Raw genomic sequence first — 16018 nt, forward strand, 5'->3', positions numbered from 1 at the left:
CATTTTGCTCTGCGGCTGGGAAGGAGTTAGTGCTCCATGCAATTTTGCTTAGCCTCTCTGCCCACGACGTCTAGTTCGCTCCTCCCATCTTAGTGAATGTTTTTGGAACTTCTTACAAAAGAAAAAGATAGTCCCTCTCAAAAGAAAGAAAAAGAGAAAGAAGAAAAAGGAGAGCCAAAAGATTAATTTGTATAAATTAATCAAGCATCATACAAAACCTAAGTAGATGAAGCGAAACAATTGAAGAAAGAATTCATGGAAGAACTAGCAAGTGCTTGATTAGTGAAAGAAGAATGCAATTGATTAAGAGAAACAAATAATTGTACCTAGACAAGTGTAACCTGTAATTGAAGAAGTATAAGAATTTATAGAATAATGTGGACTGGGATAACCCTAAGTTGTGTGGTATGTGATGTCTAGCGGTGATGTTAAACATCATGATTTATCGTAGAGATAACACCCGGTTCGTGACCTCGACAAAGGAGACAAGCATTGAACTCTCTGACTCTCTGAGTAGATGAGGACTTGGATAAGGAGCGCCTTCAGACTCCTTGAGGACCTGCATTGGAATCTAGGTTAGCGAGGAGAGGTTACCTCTTGGCTGCTGGCTAGAGTTGTGCTATAATTCCTGTCTGGAATGAGAAAGAGAATGAAAGAAATCTAGAGTACTATGTTTTGAGACCCGGTATTTGGTTGAAGAGAGAAAAGGGGTGGGCCTACCATGTTGGAGTGAGAGATAATTATGATTTGTTAATTAAGTGAAATATTAAGTTAGAGGCCACCGAATTAGTTTTAATTAACTTTCTGAGAACAAATATATTGAATTAAAGGAAAGAAAGCGTGGAGCTGAGGAAGGGAAGAGGAGGAGATGATGGAGAAAGTGTAGGTGCGATGGTTAATGGTGGTGGCTCGCCGGAAACAATGGTTGGGAGAAAGTGTGGTGGCTGGGAAGAGGAGGATGAAGTTGAAGAAGATGGGAAAGGAGGGAATGATTAAGTTTGGTGAAATAGATTTTTTAGCGACTAAAGTGAATGTGAAAGTTTCACGTGAACCGCCTATGTGGACTAATGACTCGGTAATTTTTTTTAAAAAATGTCAAATAGGCTTTTATGATATCATAGAAATCATTTTAAATCAAACAATTTTTTTTTAATAATCGATTGATCTATTTATTTGTCTATATATACTTCTCGGATGAAGTGAGATGTATTTTATATGTGTTTTTTTCCTTTCTTGTGTCTTAGTTGATATTTTGATTTTATAATTGTTGATTTGTTGTGGTAGTAGATTATACTATGCCCAACGTTTTATTCTTCTTTCTCGTGCTTGAAAGGTTTGATAGAGTGAGATAGTAGGGGAGATGGTTTGTGGGAGTGAAGGAGTGAAGAGCTGAGGCTTATATATATCAACGGTGGGCACAAAGAAATCAGCAAACATTAATTAGGATCGTCTAGGCCGATGAACACTTTAACATCAGTCATAACCGACAATATGTTCAATGTTAATTGTTGATAAGCAAGTTAGCACTTGCTTTAAGTGATTTTTTTGACACATTATACTGACTTCCGTTGAGATTTACTAAAAAGTTGATATGCAAGACTCGAGAAAAGTAATCTCATTGTTCTCACTTTGGAGATAGTTATAAAAAGTTAATGAAATTTGTTTTGTGAATGGGTCAAAGTTCTTTTTGATATTCAAAATTATTGCCTTGTTTCATTATGTTATGGTATGTTCGGTTTCGATACTAAACGCTACAATAAGTCACATGATCTATTGACAAGGAGGGTAAAGATTAAATAAATGATGAATAAAATGCTAATATTCAATTTTTATATTTATGGTGTTTGATTTTACTGAAAAAAAAAAATTAAAAAGGTCCCTAATTTGATATACCTTCTTTGATTCATGTTATGTCAAATGATTTTCAAAATTATTGTTTTGTTTCATTATGTTCTGGCGTGTTCGGTTTTGTTACTGAACGCTACAATAAGTCACATGATCCATTGACAAGGAGGGTAAAGGTTAAGATAAATGCCGAATAAAATACTAATATTTAATTTTTATATTTATGGTGTTTGATTTTACCGAATCAACAAAATTGAAAAGATCCCTAATTTGATATACCTTCTTTGATTCAAAGTTTTTTTCTCTGTGTTTTAACATTCTTTTGCTTAACATGGACCTACAATAGAGCTTATAGGCGCCAGAGGTAAGGGATAATCCCAGGCGTAAGTGAAGGTGATGGTACCTTTAGCCTTCAAGAGACCGCCATTGATAAGGAGGCAGGTTTCGGTTCTATGATCCTCGAAAAAAACAGCAGGGTTAACTTCTTCAACACTCTGAAACCCTTCGCAAGACAATCGTATATGGCTTTGTGCACACGAGCAGTTGTTGACCACAATTACTACCCACTCAGGCTTCCCCTGTATTACTCGCCAAGTTTGTTGTGTCTGAATAGTGATAAAGTTCAAGTTACAGATACTTCGAGCCCCTGAATATTTTATGGATAAGATCAAACACAAAGAGAAGAGGGATCATTAGAATCATATGGTGAAAATCATGAGAAGTAGCTAAGAAGAGAAAAAAAGATAAATTTTAAAGGAACAAGAACATACCTTCGGTGATAGCAAGAGCACTAAGGAAGAGGATGAAAATAAGGCACTTGAAGTTTGATGATGCCATTGTGCTTGGTGACTGATTCTTGTGGCTTTGGACTTTAGTTGTCTATGACTATTTATATACGAACCAAGTACCAAGTATTGACCAATAATAAGTACTTTCTATGTGATTGGATAGATGTGCAATGTTTTGCGGTGCATAAATCATTACTGTAGTTGGATCTCAACCCATTCAAATATTTTAGATAATAATTAAAAATTAATAAATAAATAATATAACTAAATAACATTCAATGGTTAGATCAACAGGAGAATTATAGTACTAATTAAGTTGTAAATATTTTTATAACTTAAAAATATTTATAATATAAAATATATTTATGTTAATTTAAATATCCTTAAAAATGGATTGATAAAATATGAAACTAATGTAAGCAAGAATCATTAACTATAGTACTAATTAATTATTATCTTAAGTTAAAAAAGTTTAATATTCTAAATATTTTGAATATTATTAATAAGTAAAATGATACTAAATTATTTAATAATTTTTATACTATTAAATACATTAGTAATAAATTTAAATATTCATTATTGATAGATTGATAAAAATAGGAAACCAATGTATATTATTAAGAATAACTTAATTATAGTATTGATTGATTATAACTTAATATTTAAAAATATAATAAATGACTTAATATTAATTAATAATTACATTGATTATTTTCAAAATGAAATAATTACATTGATTATTAAATTATTAAATATTATATATTTTTATTTAAACGTTTTTAAATAATAAAATATATCAATAATGAATTTAAATATTCATTAAAGATAGGTGGTTCATTGGCATTTGTTCTGGTTGTGTGTGCTTTGGTGGGTTATAGCACTGTAATAGACGTCCTAGCTTTTAGTATACTCTTTTTCCTATTCTAGTTTTTTATCCCTAAATGGATTTTTCGTAGGAAGGTTTTAATGAGGCACAAACGCTATACGTGGGTTCTCTCATGGGATGATGCTCTGATATAACTTATCTTTGAGAGGGTTGTTCTCAGGAAGTTTCTGTTATTAATAATATTTCAGTTTTGTTGTAAAAAAAATATTCATTAAAGATAGCTTGATAAAAATATGAAAAATAATGTTCCTTATTAATAATAAATTAAATGTAGTATTCATTGATTATAAATTATGGCGCGTGGTAAAGTCATCTAACTTTACAGAAAAAAAAACCAAACATTTATGAGAGATGAAAAAAAAAACAAAAGAGGATGGCATGCCCCACTTGCTCTGCTAGGGTTTCACAGAACCAAGGAGAAAGATCAGGAGGAAGACGACTTCATGAGAACTATGTAGATCAGGAGGATGTGTCTTCTCCACAAAAACCCAGGCCACATCCACTCTGTCCTTCTTCAGTGTTTCATCTTCAACACACAACACTACTAGAAATTCGCCAATTGCCTGCGAATTTTTCTACGAATTTAGCTCAAAAATTCGCAGGACACGAATTTTCAATACACAGCTAATACCTTCGTGGAATTTCCTGCGAAACTTGCTGCGATTTTCACTTCAAAATGCGCTGCAAAAGTCGCAGGAAATTTCCTGCGATTTTCACATCAAAATGCGCCGCAAAAGTCGCAGGAAATGGCATAGCAAATTCGCAGGTAAGAAAAATTCCCTAGTAAATTCGCAGTAAATTTCTAGAGGTAACTTTGTTTTAAAGCCCAGATTTTGCGTTGAAAAAAATAGATTTAAAAAAAAAATTGAAACAGAAGCAAACAAGTGTGGAATAATGGTACATGATAATAGTAATCAAGACTTAAAAAGAAAAGTAAATAAGATTGAAGTTACATTTTTCATAAACCACATGAATATTGAAATGAAGTACAACCCAATACAAACAAAAGAGTCAAGTTAAAATCAGAAAAATTCTGTCAAAAGCATGAAATAGATAACTGCTTCAGCAGATAGTCACAACCCACTAAAAATCATTAACTGATACTATAGCTAATATGCACCCTACACTTGATTACTATGAGAAATGCTCATAAATGTCAATTTAATTAATCTCAGTTCCAGCCATTATGCGCAGGTAATAAACACATTTCTAGTAGTGCAAACAAAGCATCCAATCTTATTCCCAATTGCAGTAAAGAATTCAATCCCCCAAACTCCCATAATGCCATCCACATGAGCTGAGTTACACCACAGGAGTACAACCCACAATGTTGAATATCACAGAGTTTCTGCTCCATAAAATCCCTGCATTCGTCAATTGTGATCTCCATTTCCTGTTTGGACTCAAACTCCAAAAGAACCTCCTTAGCCCCCAACGGTATCAACCGGAAGTTAAATAGGCTAATTGAACCAAAATACTCCTGAAGGTTTTCAACATTATGTATTTCTTGAACCCTGGCCCTAGCGCAATGCTCTACCCAGGCCTTCTCCCCCTCCTGAAACGTAAAATACTCCACCTCAATAGTAGTTCCGAAACGGCTGAAGTATTTCAAAAGGGATACCATGGCTTTCTTCCAGCCAACACCATTTTTGTGATAAAACGATAACACTATTATCTCAATAATATATATAAAAAACATTACAATATTGTGTAGTTGCGGAACATGACCACCGCAATAAATGTTTTCGTAAATTTTATATTCATGTTTTCATTCTTACCACATCTTATTGCTTACCATTATTTTAAACACTTCTAAACAATTATATTAGACTTTGAGTATATAATCTATATTTTGAAGAAGCAGAAATAATATAAAAGGAGAACAGTTTCTTAGAATTTTTCAGAAATCAATATACATACATATCCATAATAGAAGGGTCTGCTAAAACACATCGATATATCTATTTCATTTAGGTTGCCCTCTTCTTGCTGCAACTTTGATAATTTAACTAATTAACCAAATTAAATGCTCTCTCTATGTGCGACTCTTTCCAGCACCTTTAACCTGGTCGCAAAACTTTTCACAAGCTGGGCCACACGCATCGATGGTAGCACCGTTCTCTTTCAAGCACACAGGCATGCATTGTTTTGCACAATCAGAGAGAGACTCAACATTTTCAACACAAGCCATAACAATCACTAAACAGATCAGCAATGATGCAGTTAATGTTTTCTTTGAGGCCATCATGTACATATATGGTTCAAAACTTTTGCTTCAAGGGCACGTAGCTGTGATAATTTATTACGAGGGTAAGAGGATGTAGGATAAATTCGATCTATTTATATGTGGCTGAATAAAGAATGTTAACGTATAATTAACATGTGGTGAGGAGAAAAACATGGTAATCTACTAATCTTATACATTTTTAGGTTAACAAGGAGAACTATATGTGGTATGTTTTTAGATCAATCGTTGGAAGTCTTTCATGGTCTTCATAATCTCAACAAGTAAGTAGTAATAGTAATAAGCCATATTTGGCAGTGAATTAACGTTTTAGTTAATGACTTATGTAGAGATAGTTCTTGGTAATATATTTTTGTAGCGTATTTTTCGTATGCACGATTAATAGCCATTAACAATTTAGTACGTGGTTAGCTTGTTAGGATATATATATATTGCTTCAAGGATAATTATATCTTCACACCTCACTTTTGAGGTGTGGAGAGGTGGAAGAAGAGAGAGATAGAAAAAAATAAGAGAGAAAGTAAAGATGTGATATGTGATTTGATTGATAAGCAAGAGATAAATAAATAAAATGGAGGTGGAAAAGAAGTAGAGAGATGTGTATATATCATAACTCTTGCTTCAAAGTTGGATTAGCTATCCGTTGAAAACAACGTAACGTGCTTACAAATATGCATAATTATTAATGGGCAAAGGCAAAACTATTAGAATATTTGACAATATTATTTTCCGACGAAGCAAAAAGAATATTTGACAATATTTGATTTTTTTTTTGTAAGGATCGATTGTATAAGATTTTAAAATCAGGGATTCAATACAATTCTTTTTAAATTTTAAGGACTTAAAATGTAAGACTCAAGTTTTAAGCTTAGAATAAGTGGAAGAGACTTCCATTTACGACTAGGCTTGATGTATCGCGAAGGAAAAACCTGAACAAGAGTTTATCGGATGAAATAAATTTATGAAGGAGAAAGTTTAGGAAAAGTCTAAGGATTGTATCAAAATCGATAAAAGGTATAGCACGATCGATTCGCTTAAACCTAGGAAAAGAACCTTAGGAAAAGACTATGTTCCACCCTTGGAACACTATAGTAATAAAATTTCCAACAATCTTCCACCCTTGGAACACTGTAGGAATTTAGTCCAAAAATCTTCAGAGAAATGTTAGAACTTCTCTTTTTCCATATATCACAATCGTTTCGAGGCGAAACTCTAGGATCTACGAACGTCCGATTCCAATCATCGGAAGTTTGCCGAAACTGAAACCCTGGTATTTCAAAACCCTAGAATCACCCGACAATGAAGACTTTTTCTATTCGGAGCTTCAAACGAAGATTCCACACGCGTTGGCCCACTCTAATCGACGTTCCAAATCTTTCTTCAGAAGGAAGTTTCTGCATCCGAGGTCAAAATCAAAAAGTGCATAAAGTGCATTTTAAGCCAGTAAACATTAAAAACAAGCCTCGAAAACCAAAAATCATACTGATATTTCTTTGAAGAATTAGAAGATTCAGCGGGAAGAATATCGTGTCTAAAATACGTTGGAATCAGTAGGAAAAATCGGAATCGCGAAATAATCATTTTCTCGCGTTTTCAATTTCCTATATATAGGACTTCAGAAACTAAGAAAAAATCACACCTTCATTTTCTTTCTTCTTCTTCTGCAGACCACGTTCTCTTGTCTTTCTTTTCTTTTTCTTTTCATTTTCTTTGTTGGTTGTGGGTGAGCTTGAGGGAGAAAGGAGGAAGAGTTTTTTTCCGGTTCTTGCCTGATCGTCGTTCTGTTCGTTGCTACGCGTAGGCCTCGAGGTACTGATGTTATTTCTTTCTTCTGATCTTAAATTCCGTCGCTTTTTGTTATGTCTTTCTGTGCTCCAAGTTTTGAGCTTTTTGTAAAACTGTCCAAATAGGTTGATTTTAGTGTCTAAATATATTCTCTTCGTACCCAAGAGTACTTCTAGCGGATTACATTTTGCCGAATGTCGCCGAAATGCTGCCGGAATTCATTTCTGTAGGAAATACCCATTTTTTGCTAAAGTTCCGTCCTTTGGGCTTAAAACTCTCGACTGAGCTTAGCGTTAGTAGGATTAGTCGTCATAATCGTCGTTGGTGTCGACCCCATCTAATTTGTTTTTCGAAATTCTGATTTTGAGTTTCCGAGCTAAAAATATTGACCAAAATACCCCTGTGACAGTTTTCGATCCGATAATTTTTCTGAGAGTTTCCCTGGCCTAGATATCGCCTAAGAATACCTAGGAATCGATTTAGATCGAAGGAAAAGTTCGGGAACCCTATTTTACATAGTGGCCGAAACCTATTGCTTAGGGTACCGTGTCCAAAAATAATTTTTGGGTCTCTTAACCTGAGCCATTGCGTAGCTCTTTCAATTGTCGAAATTTTGGCGCCGGTTTCGTGTCATTCTGAGTTCCGTAGCTCGAGTTATGCTCGTTTTAGCGAACAAAGTCTCCGTTGTCAATTTGTGCCTAAATAGGAACTCTGAAGCTTTAGAGGCTTTCTTTACGATTTCGATTAGTATTAGTAGATCGTGTTGCTCCTAGTGAAGCTTGTGTTGATGATTGTGTTTTCTTTGTTCTAGGTTCGCAATTTCCATGCCCAACTTCTACTCACGAAGGTAAGGGTAACTCAGTTTTAGCGTGTCTTTGAGTCTTGCCTGCTTTTATCGCACTGCATGTGTTTGAGATGAAGATGTTTATATTGATTGGCAGATGATTATGATTATTATGCTTGCTTATGTTGACTGTTTTTGAGGCTTGTGCCAAATGTTTACTGAAGGCTTCGGCCGAGTAAACTTATTGAGACGTGTGTCTCCGTTTTCTGAGAGGCTTCGGCTGTTTACTGGTTTCTGTCATTAAACTGAGTTGGTATGCAATTGAATTGAGTTATGTTCGTTGATAAAATGAATAACATGTGGTTACTCCGAATTGATCATTGGTTTGGGCGTTGTTGTTAACTGACTTGGCATATAGGCTTTGGTCCTTAAGTGGCGATCAGGTGGGTGTGGTCCCACGTGATTGTCCCGTCTTTCGAGGCGTTATAAAGTGGCAATGAGGTGGGTGTGGTCCCGCGGGATTGTCCCATCTTTCGAGATGTTCTAAAGTGGCGATGAGGTGGGTGTGGTCCCACGCGATTGTCCCGTCCGGAGTGGCGTTAAGTGGCAATGAGGTGGGTGTGGTCCCGCGTGATTGTCCCGTCTTGAGAGACGTTGCTGATCGATCCATTTTGGTAGAAGCATATAGTTGCATTATAGGGAACTAACACCTAACCCTATGTTGTTGGATTTTAGTTATTAGTTTATTGATATCTGATTTGATGTTATATGTTAGGTTGTCGATATTTGAATTGATGTTATATGTTAGGTTGTCGATATCTGAATTGATGTTATATAGTTGATATATGAGTTTAGTTATGTTGTTGGTTTATTTACCATGATAGGTAGTTAAATTTGAATAGCATGATTTTCTCTTTCATACATGGTAATTGTATGGAGTTAACCCTTTCTATTTGCTACTTGTTGTTTGGGCGCTTAACGCTATTAGGCGATGGAGAGCCTTCCGCTGAAGCTTAGCTGTTCAAGTTGGAGACCGTGATCGTGGGCGGTCGAGTAGAGGTGGATGAAGCAGTTGCTTCTTCCTTTTGCTGGACTATGTCTGAGTTTCTTTCCCCCCATCTGAAAACTCTGTTGTTTAAACTTTATCTCTGCCACTGTTCCAGTGAGCGTACTTATTTTGGAAACCTGCTTACGATATTGTATGACACTATTATTATATGTCGGGAACGGGTTGTTGAATAAAGTCTATGTTAAGTATTCAATTATGTTCAGTTGTTTCGAAAAGGAAAAAAAAAATATATTGTGTTTTCTCAGGATTACGAAATAGTCCTTAGACTTATTAGGTTACTAATGTGACTCCTCGGTTGAGAAATTGGGGCGTTACAATTGTGGTATCAGAGCTTTGGTCTAGAAAACTAGAGCTTTTGGGTAGAGTGTCTGCTTAAGATGTTTGAACTCTGAGACCGATTAATGTTGTGTTAATCGGAGGAAGAGTGTGCTTGATTACTGTTTATATAAATTATTCTTGAAGGTTGTTCGTAGGTGAATAACCTTATGCTAGTTATCGTTAATTATACATTTGATATAAGTATATACATAGTTAGTTATTATAGAGCCTCGTGTTGTTCTGGCCTGAGTATCTGTTGTGGTCTTTGACTGTTTATGAAAACAGGAACAGGAGGTTTCCACAACTGGACGAGACTCAAGGTTCAGACAACATGAATCCGATGGAGCAAGCTATTGCTAACCTGACTGCCCTTATGGCACAACAAGTTACCAACTCCGCTGCAAGGGAGGAAGCTGAAGCTCAACGTGTTGCTACTGCTGCTTTGGTGGCTGCACAAAACCATGCTGAAGAAAATGCTCGTCGTGTTCAGCGTGAGGAGCGTGAACAAGCTGCTGCTCAGACCAGGGGTCTGAACGATTTCAAGCGTCAGGATCCGCCGAAGTTCTCTGGGGGCTTCGATCTGGAGGAAGCTGACTTATGGCTCCAGGAGTTGGAGAAGATCTTCACCTTTCTGCGTACCACTGCAGAGATGAAAGTGGATTATGCGACTTACCTGCTGACTGGTGAAGCTGAGTATTGGTGGCGCGGGGCTAGAGCTATGATGGAAGCCGACCATCAAGCTATCACTTGGGAGTGCTTCCGGGGAGCTTTCCTGGACAAGTACTTTCCTAATAGTGCTAGAGCCGCTAAGGAAGCACAATTTCTGAGACTCCGTCAAGGAGGCATGACCGTAGCTGAGTATGCTTCTAAGTTGGAGTCGTTGGCGAAAGATTTCCGCTACTTTCGAGGACAGATAGATGAAGGCTATATGTGCGAGCGCTTCATTGATGGGCTGAGTTATGAGCTGCAGAGGGCGGTGCAACCGCTAGGACTGAATCGCTACCAAGTGCTGGTGGAGAAGACCAAGGGGATTGAGGCCATTGATAATGCAAGGGGAAAATTCCAAGGTCAGAACAAGCCTAACCAAGGAAATGGAGGTCCGAATAGGACTAATCAAGGAAGAAATGACAAGGGTAGGCATTACCAGAAGAAGCCGTATGTTCGTCCTCAGGGTCAGGGGACAGCTTCTGGTTCTTTTTATCCCACAGGTGGGAATGCTATTGCATCGAGACCTCTAGCAGTAAGTTTGGACGGTGTGACATGCTTCAAGTGTAACCAAAAGGGACATTATGCCAGCCACTGTCCCGAGGGTCCTCTGATGTGTTGGAACTGCAACAAGCCAGACCATCTCGCTAGGGATTGCAGGATTCCTAAGGTTGAGGATGCTGCAAATGTTGCTGGGGCTAGGAGGCCCACTGCTGGTGGAAGGGTCTACTTCATTAGTGGAACTGAAGTTGATGAAGACGAGGGTCTAATCCACGGTAACCGCGAGATCCCGGGTAATTCCCTTATCGTACTATTTAAACTATGGTGCTACACCTTCTGTTATAGACTTAGCTTGTGCGACGTGGTTAAAACTAGATGTGACAGAATTACCATTCAACCTGATAGTATCTAATCTTGTTTCATAAGGATGAAACAGTAGAAGGAATAGAAGTTAAGAGACGGATTCTGATGAGAGGTCGTATGAGTTCCAGGAGTAGGGTAGTATCTTTTGCAAGGAGGAGTGTGAGAGAGCGAAAGGATAATAGAGGTCCAAACTTATTAAAGGTATAGTAGACCTTAAGTCTGAGAATTCTTGTCCTAAGTGGATAAAACCTGGAGACTGTCAGACTTTGGATAGTAAGCTAAGGATTTGATTGACATAGGAGTGACAAGGTTAAGAACGGAAAGTTCTAGCCTTGAGTTGCAGACTGAAGGTTGTTATTTGTGAGAGAGTCACCAAGAACCTAAGGGCAAACGAGACCTAGAGGATAACTTAGAAAATGTTATGTGAGGGAATGGCACTCCCGAGTTCCTCTGACACCAAGTTTCGAGGACGAAACTTTCTTTTTGGGGGGTAGTATTGTAAGACCCAAGTTTTAAGCTTAGAATAAGTGGAAGAGACTTCCATTTACGATTAGGCTTGATGTATCGCGAAGGAAAAACCTGAACAAGAGTTTATCGGATGAAATAAATTTATGAAGGAGAAAGTTCAGGAAAAGTCTAAGGATTGTATCAAAATCGATAAAAGGTATAGCACGATCGATTCGCTTAAACCTAGGAAAAGAACCTTAGGAAAAGACTATGTTCCACCCTTGGAACACTATAGTAATAAAATTTCCAACAATCTTCCACCCTTGGAACACTGTAGGAATTTAGTCCAAAAATCTTCAGAGAAATGTTAGAACTTCTCTTTTTCCATATATCACAATCGTTTCGAGGCGAAACTCTAGGATCTACGAACGTCCGATTCCAATCATCGGAAGTTTGCCGAAACTGAAACCCTGGTATTTCAAAACCCTAGAATCACCCGACAATGAAGACTTTTTCTATTCGGAGCTTCAAACGAAGATTCCACAAGCGTAGGCCCACTCTAATCGACATTCCAAATCTTTCTTCAGAAGGAAGTTTCTGCATCCGAGGTCAAAATCAAAAAGTGCATAAAGTGCATTTTAAGCCAGTAAACATTAAAAACAAGCCTCGAAAACCAAAAATCATACTGATATTTCTTTGAAGAATTAGAAGATTCAGCGGGAAGAATATCGTGTCTAAAATACGTTGGAATCAGTAGGAAAAATCGGAATCGCGAAATAATCATTTTCTCGCGTTTTCAATTTCCTATATATAAGACTTCAGAAACTAAAACTAAGAAAAAATCACACCTTCATTTTCTTTCTTCTTCTTCTGCAGACCACGTTCTCTTGTCTTTCTTTTCTTTTTCTTTTCATTTTCTTTGTTGGTTGTGGGTGAGCTTGAGGGAGAAAGGAGGAAGAGTTTTTTTCCGGTTCTTGCCTGATCGTCGTTCTGTTCGTTGCTACGCGTAGGCCTCGAGGTACTGATGTTATTTCTTTCTTCTGATCTTAAATTCCGTCGCTTTTTGTTATGTCTTTCTGTGCTCCAAGTTTTGAGCTTTTTGTAAAACTGTCCAAATAGGTTGATTTTAGTGTCTAAATATATTCTCTTCGTACCCAAGAGTACTTCTAGCGGATTACATTTTGCCGAATGTCGCCGAAATGCTGCCGGAATTCATTTCTGTAGGAAATACCCATTTTTGGCTAAAGTTCCGTCCTTTGGGCTTAAAACTCTCGACTGAGCTTAGCGTTAGTAGGATTAGTCATCATAAATTTCGTTGGTGTCGACCCCATCTAATTTGTTTTTCGAAATAATTTTTGGGTCTCTATGACCTGAGCCATTGCGTAGCTCTTTCAATTGTCGAAATTTTGGCGCCGGTTTCGTGTCATTCTGAGTTCCGTAGCTCGAGTTATGCTCGTTTTAGCGAACGAAGTCTCCGTTGTCAATTTGTGCCTAAATAGGAACTCTGAAGCTTTAGAGGCTTTCTTTACGATTTCGATTAGTATTAGTAGATCGTGTTGCTCCTAGTGAAGCTTGTGTTGATGATTGTGTTTTCTTTGTTCTAGGTTCGCAATTTCCATGCCCAACTTCTACTCACGAAGGTAAGGGTAACTCAGTTTTAGCGTGTCTTTGAGTCTTGCCTGCTTTTATCGCACTGCCTGTGTTTGAGATGAAGATGTTTATATTGATTGGCAGATGATTATGATTATTATGCTTGCTTATGTTGACTGTTTTTGAGGCTTGTGCCAAATGTTTACTGAAGGCTTCGGCCGAGTAAACTTATTGAGACGTGTGTCTCCGTTTTCTGAGAGGCTTCGGCTGTTTACTGGTTTTTGTCATTAAACTGAGTTGGTATGCAATTGAATTGAGTTATGTTCGTTGATAAAATGAATAACATGTGGTTACTCCGAATTGATCATTGGTTTGGGCGTTGTTGTTAACTGACTTGGCATATAGGCTTTGGTCCTTAAGTGGCGATGAGGTGGGTGTGGTCCCACGTGATTGTCCCGTCTTTCGAGGCGTTATAAAGTGGCAATGAGGTGGGTGTGGTCCCGCGGGATTGTCCCATCTTTCGAGATGTTCTAAAGTGGCGATGAGATGGGTGTGGTCCCACGCGATTGTCCCGTCTGGAGTGGCGTTAAGTGGCAATGAGGTGGGTGTGGTCCCGCGTGATTGTCCCGTCTTGAGAGACGTTGCTGATCGATCCATTTTGGTAGAAGCATATAGTTGCATTATAGGGAACTAACACCTAACCCTATGTTGTTGGATTTTAGTTATTAGTTTATTGATATCTGATTTGATGTTATATGTTAGGTTGTCGATATTTGAATTGATGTTATATGTTAGGTTGTCGATATCTGAATTGATGTTATATAGTTGATATATGAGTTTAGTTATGTTGTTGGTTTATTTACCATGATAGGTAGTTAAATTTGAATAGCATGATTTTCTCTTTCATACATGGTAATTATATGGAGTTAACCCTTTCTATTTGCTACTTGTTGTTTGGGCGCTTAACGCTATTAGGCGATGGAGAGCCTTCCGCTGAAGCTTAGCTGTTCAAGTTGGAGACCGTGATCGTGGGCGGTCGAGTAGAGGTGGATGAAGCAGTTGCTTCTTCCTTTTGCTGGACTATGTCTGAGTTTCTTTCCCCCCATCTGAAAACTCTGTTGTTTAAACTTTATCTCCGCCACTGTTCCAGTGAGCGTACTTATTTTGGAAACCTGCTTACGATATTGTATGACACTATTATTATATGTCGGGAACGGGTTGTTGAATAAAGTCTATGTTAAGTATTCAATTATGTTCAGTTGTTTCGAAAAGGAAAAAAAAAATATATTGTGTTTTCTCAGGATTACGAAATAGTCCTTAGACTTATTAGGTTACTAATGTGACTCCTCGGTTGAGAAATTGGGGCGTTACATAAAACATATTTAAGCCTTATATGATATCTATATAGAAATTAACTAATTTAATTTTATCCGTAAAAGTAATTTTACTTTACTCTATCTCTAGCTCAGTTGGTTTTCTGCCATGCCGGCATACTATGTGAGCTAGATGTGGCACCCGATTTTTTGGTGTTACTTACTAACCTTATAATATGAAAACGCTGGTTGTTTTTCGAATAACCAAACTTATGATTTTTTTTTTGTTTTCTGAAAACATTTTCATTCCGCAGTAAATATACTACCCATAACTCTAACTTAAAAAACTAAACAACATAACAATAATACATGACATTCACAAGCGAACTACTCCTATTACAACTGCATCATTTCGAGTTGATTCTCCTCTTCATCCAGGGGCGGAAGCACAGGGGTGACTTCACCCCTGGCTTCTTAACATTTCCAAAGAGAATTTTTTTGAGTCATAGTACTTAGTCTGTTAGTCACCCCTTGGCCTAGACACAACACGTGAGCGGGCAGCACGGCACCTCTTCTTTTTTTAATTTTTATACGTTTACAATTAGAATTTACAGCACGGGGCAGCACCTCTTCTTCTTTTTTCTCTTTTAATAACACATGTGGGTCCCACTTGTACAATTTAAAAAGAACGAGGAAAACTACCATTTAAAAACAAGGAAATAAAAGTCGTGGTTAAGGAAATAGAAGCACAGAGAAAGGGAAAAGACAAGGCAAAGGCTAAAGAGTAGAAAATTCATTGTCTAATTGAATTTGTTTAATTGAAGAAACAATTCAAACAGAGCAAAGAGAAAGAACAAGGGATTTTGCTTAATTGTTTAATTGAAGAAACAATTCAAACAAAGCAAAGAGAAAGAACAAGAAATTTTGCTTAACGGGTACAACATTTAGAACCTTTTTTATTTTTTCTTTTGCTATTCACTTTCTCATGTATCAGTTTTTATAGATATTCAAATTTTCATGAGTTCAAACTCGAATTTATTGGTTCAACTTTTTTTTTTTGCTTAATTGGTCTGATTATATGATATTGAATTTGTGGTGCTTGTGTTTTACTTGAAAAAAAGTATGCACATCAAGTGTTTGTAAAAAATCCTCTTTAAGATTTAGCCTTCAATAAAGGGTTTTTGCTTTCATTGCTTCTTTCTTGTTATGTAATGGCTTTAATTTGCTGTTTTTCGATGAAATTATTAGTGTTAATTGTTTATTTTAATGTTAAGAAAAAGATTAAATATATGAAGAACTTCCAAGTTATAATCAAAGTCACGTATTGTGTTATTATAATCAATTTTGTTCCACTAGTATCTCTTGCACCCAAATTAATC

Source organism: Lotus japonicus, chromosome 6 (genome assembly GCF_012489685.1).
Source record: "Lotus japonicus ecotype B-129 chromosome 6, LjGifu_v1.2".
In the NCBI taxonomy this organism is placed as follows: domain Eukaryota; kingdom Viridiplantae; phylum Streptophyta; class Magnoliopsida; order Fabales; family Fabaceae; genus Lotus; species Lotus japonicus.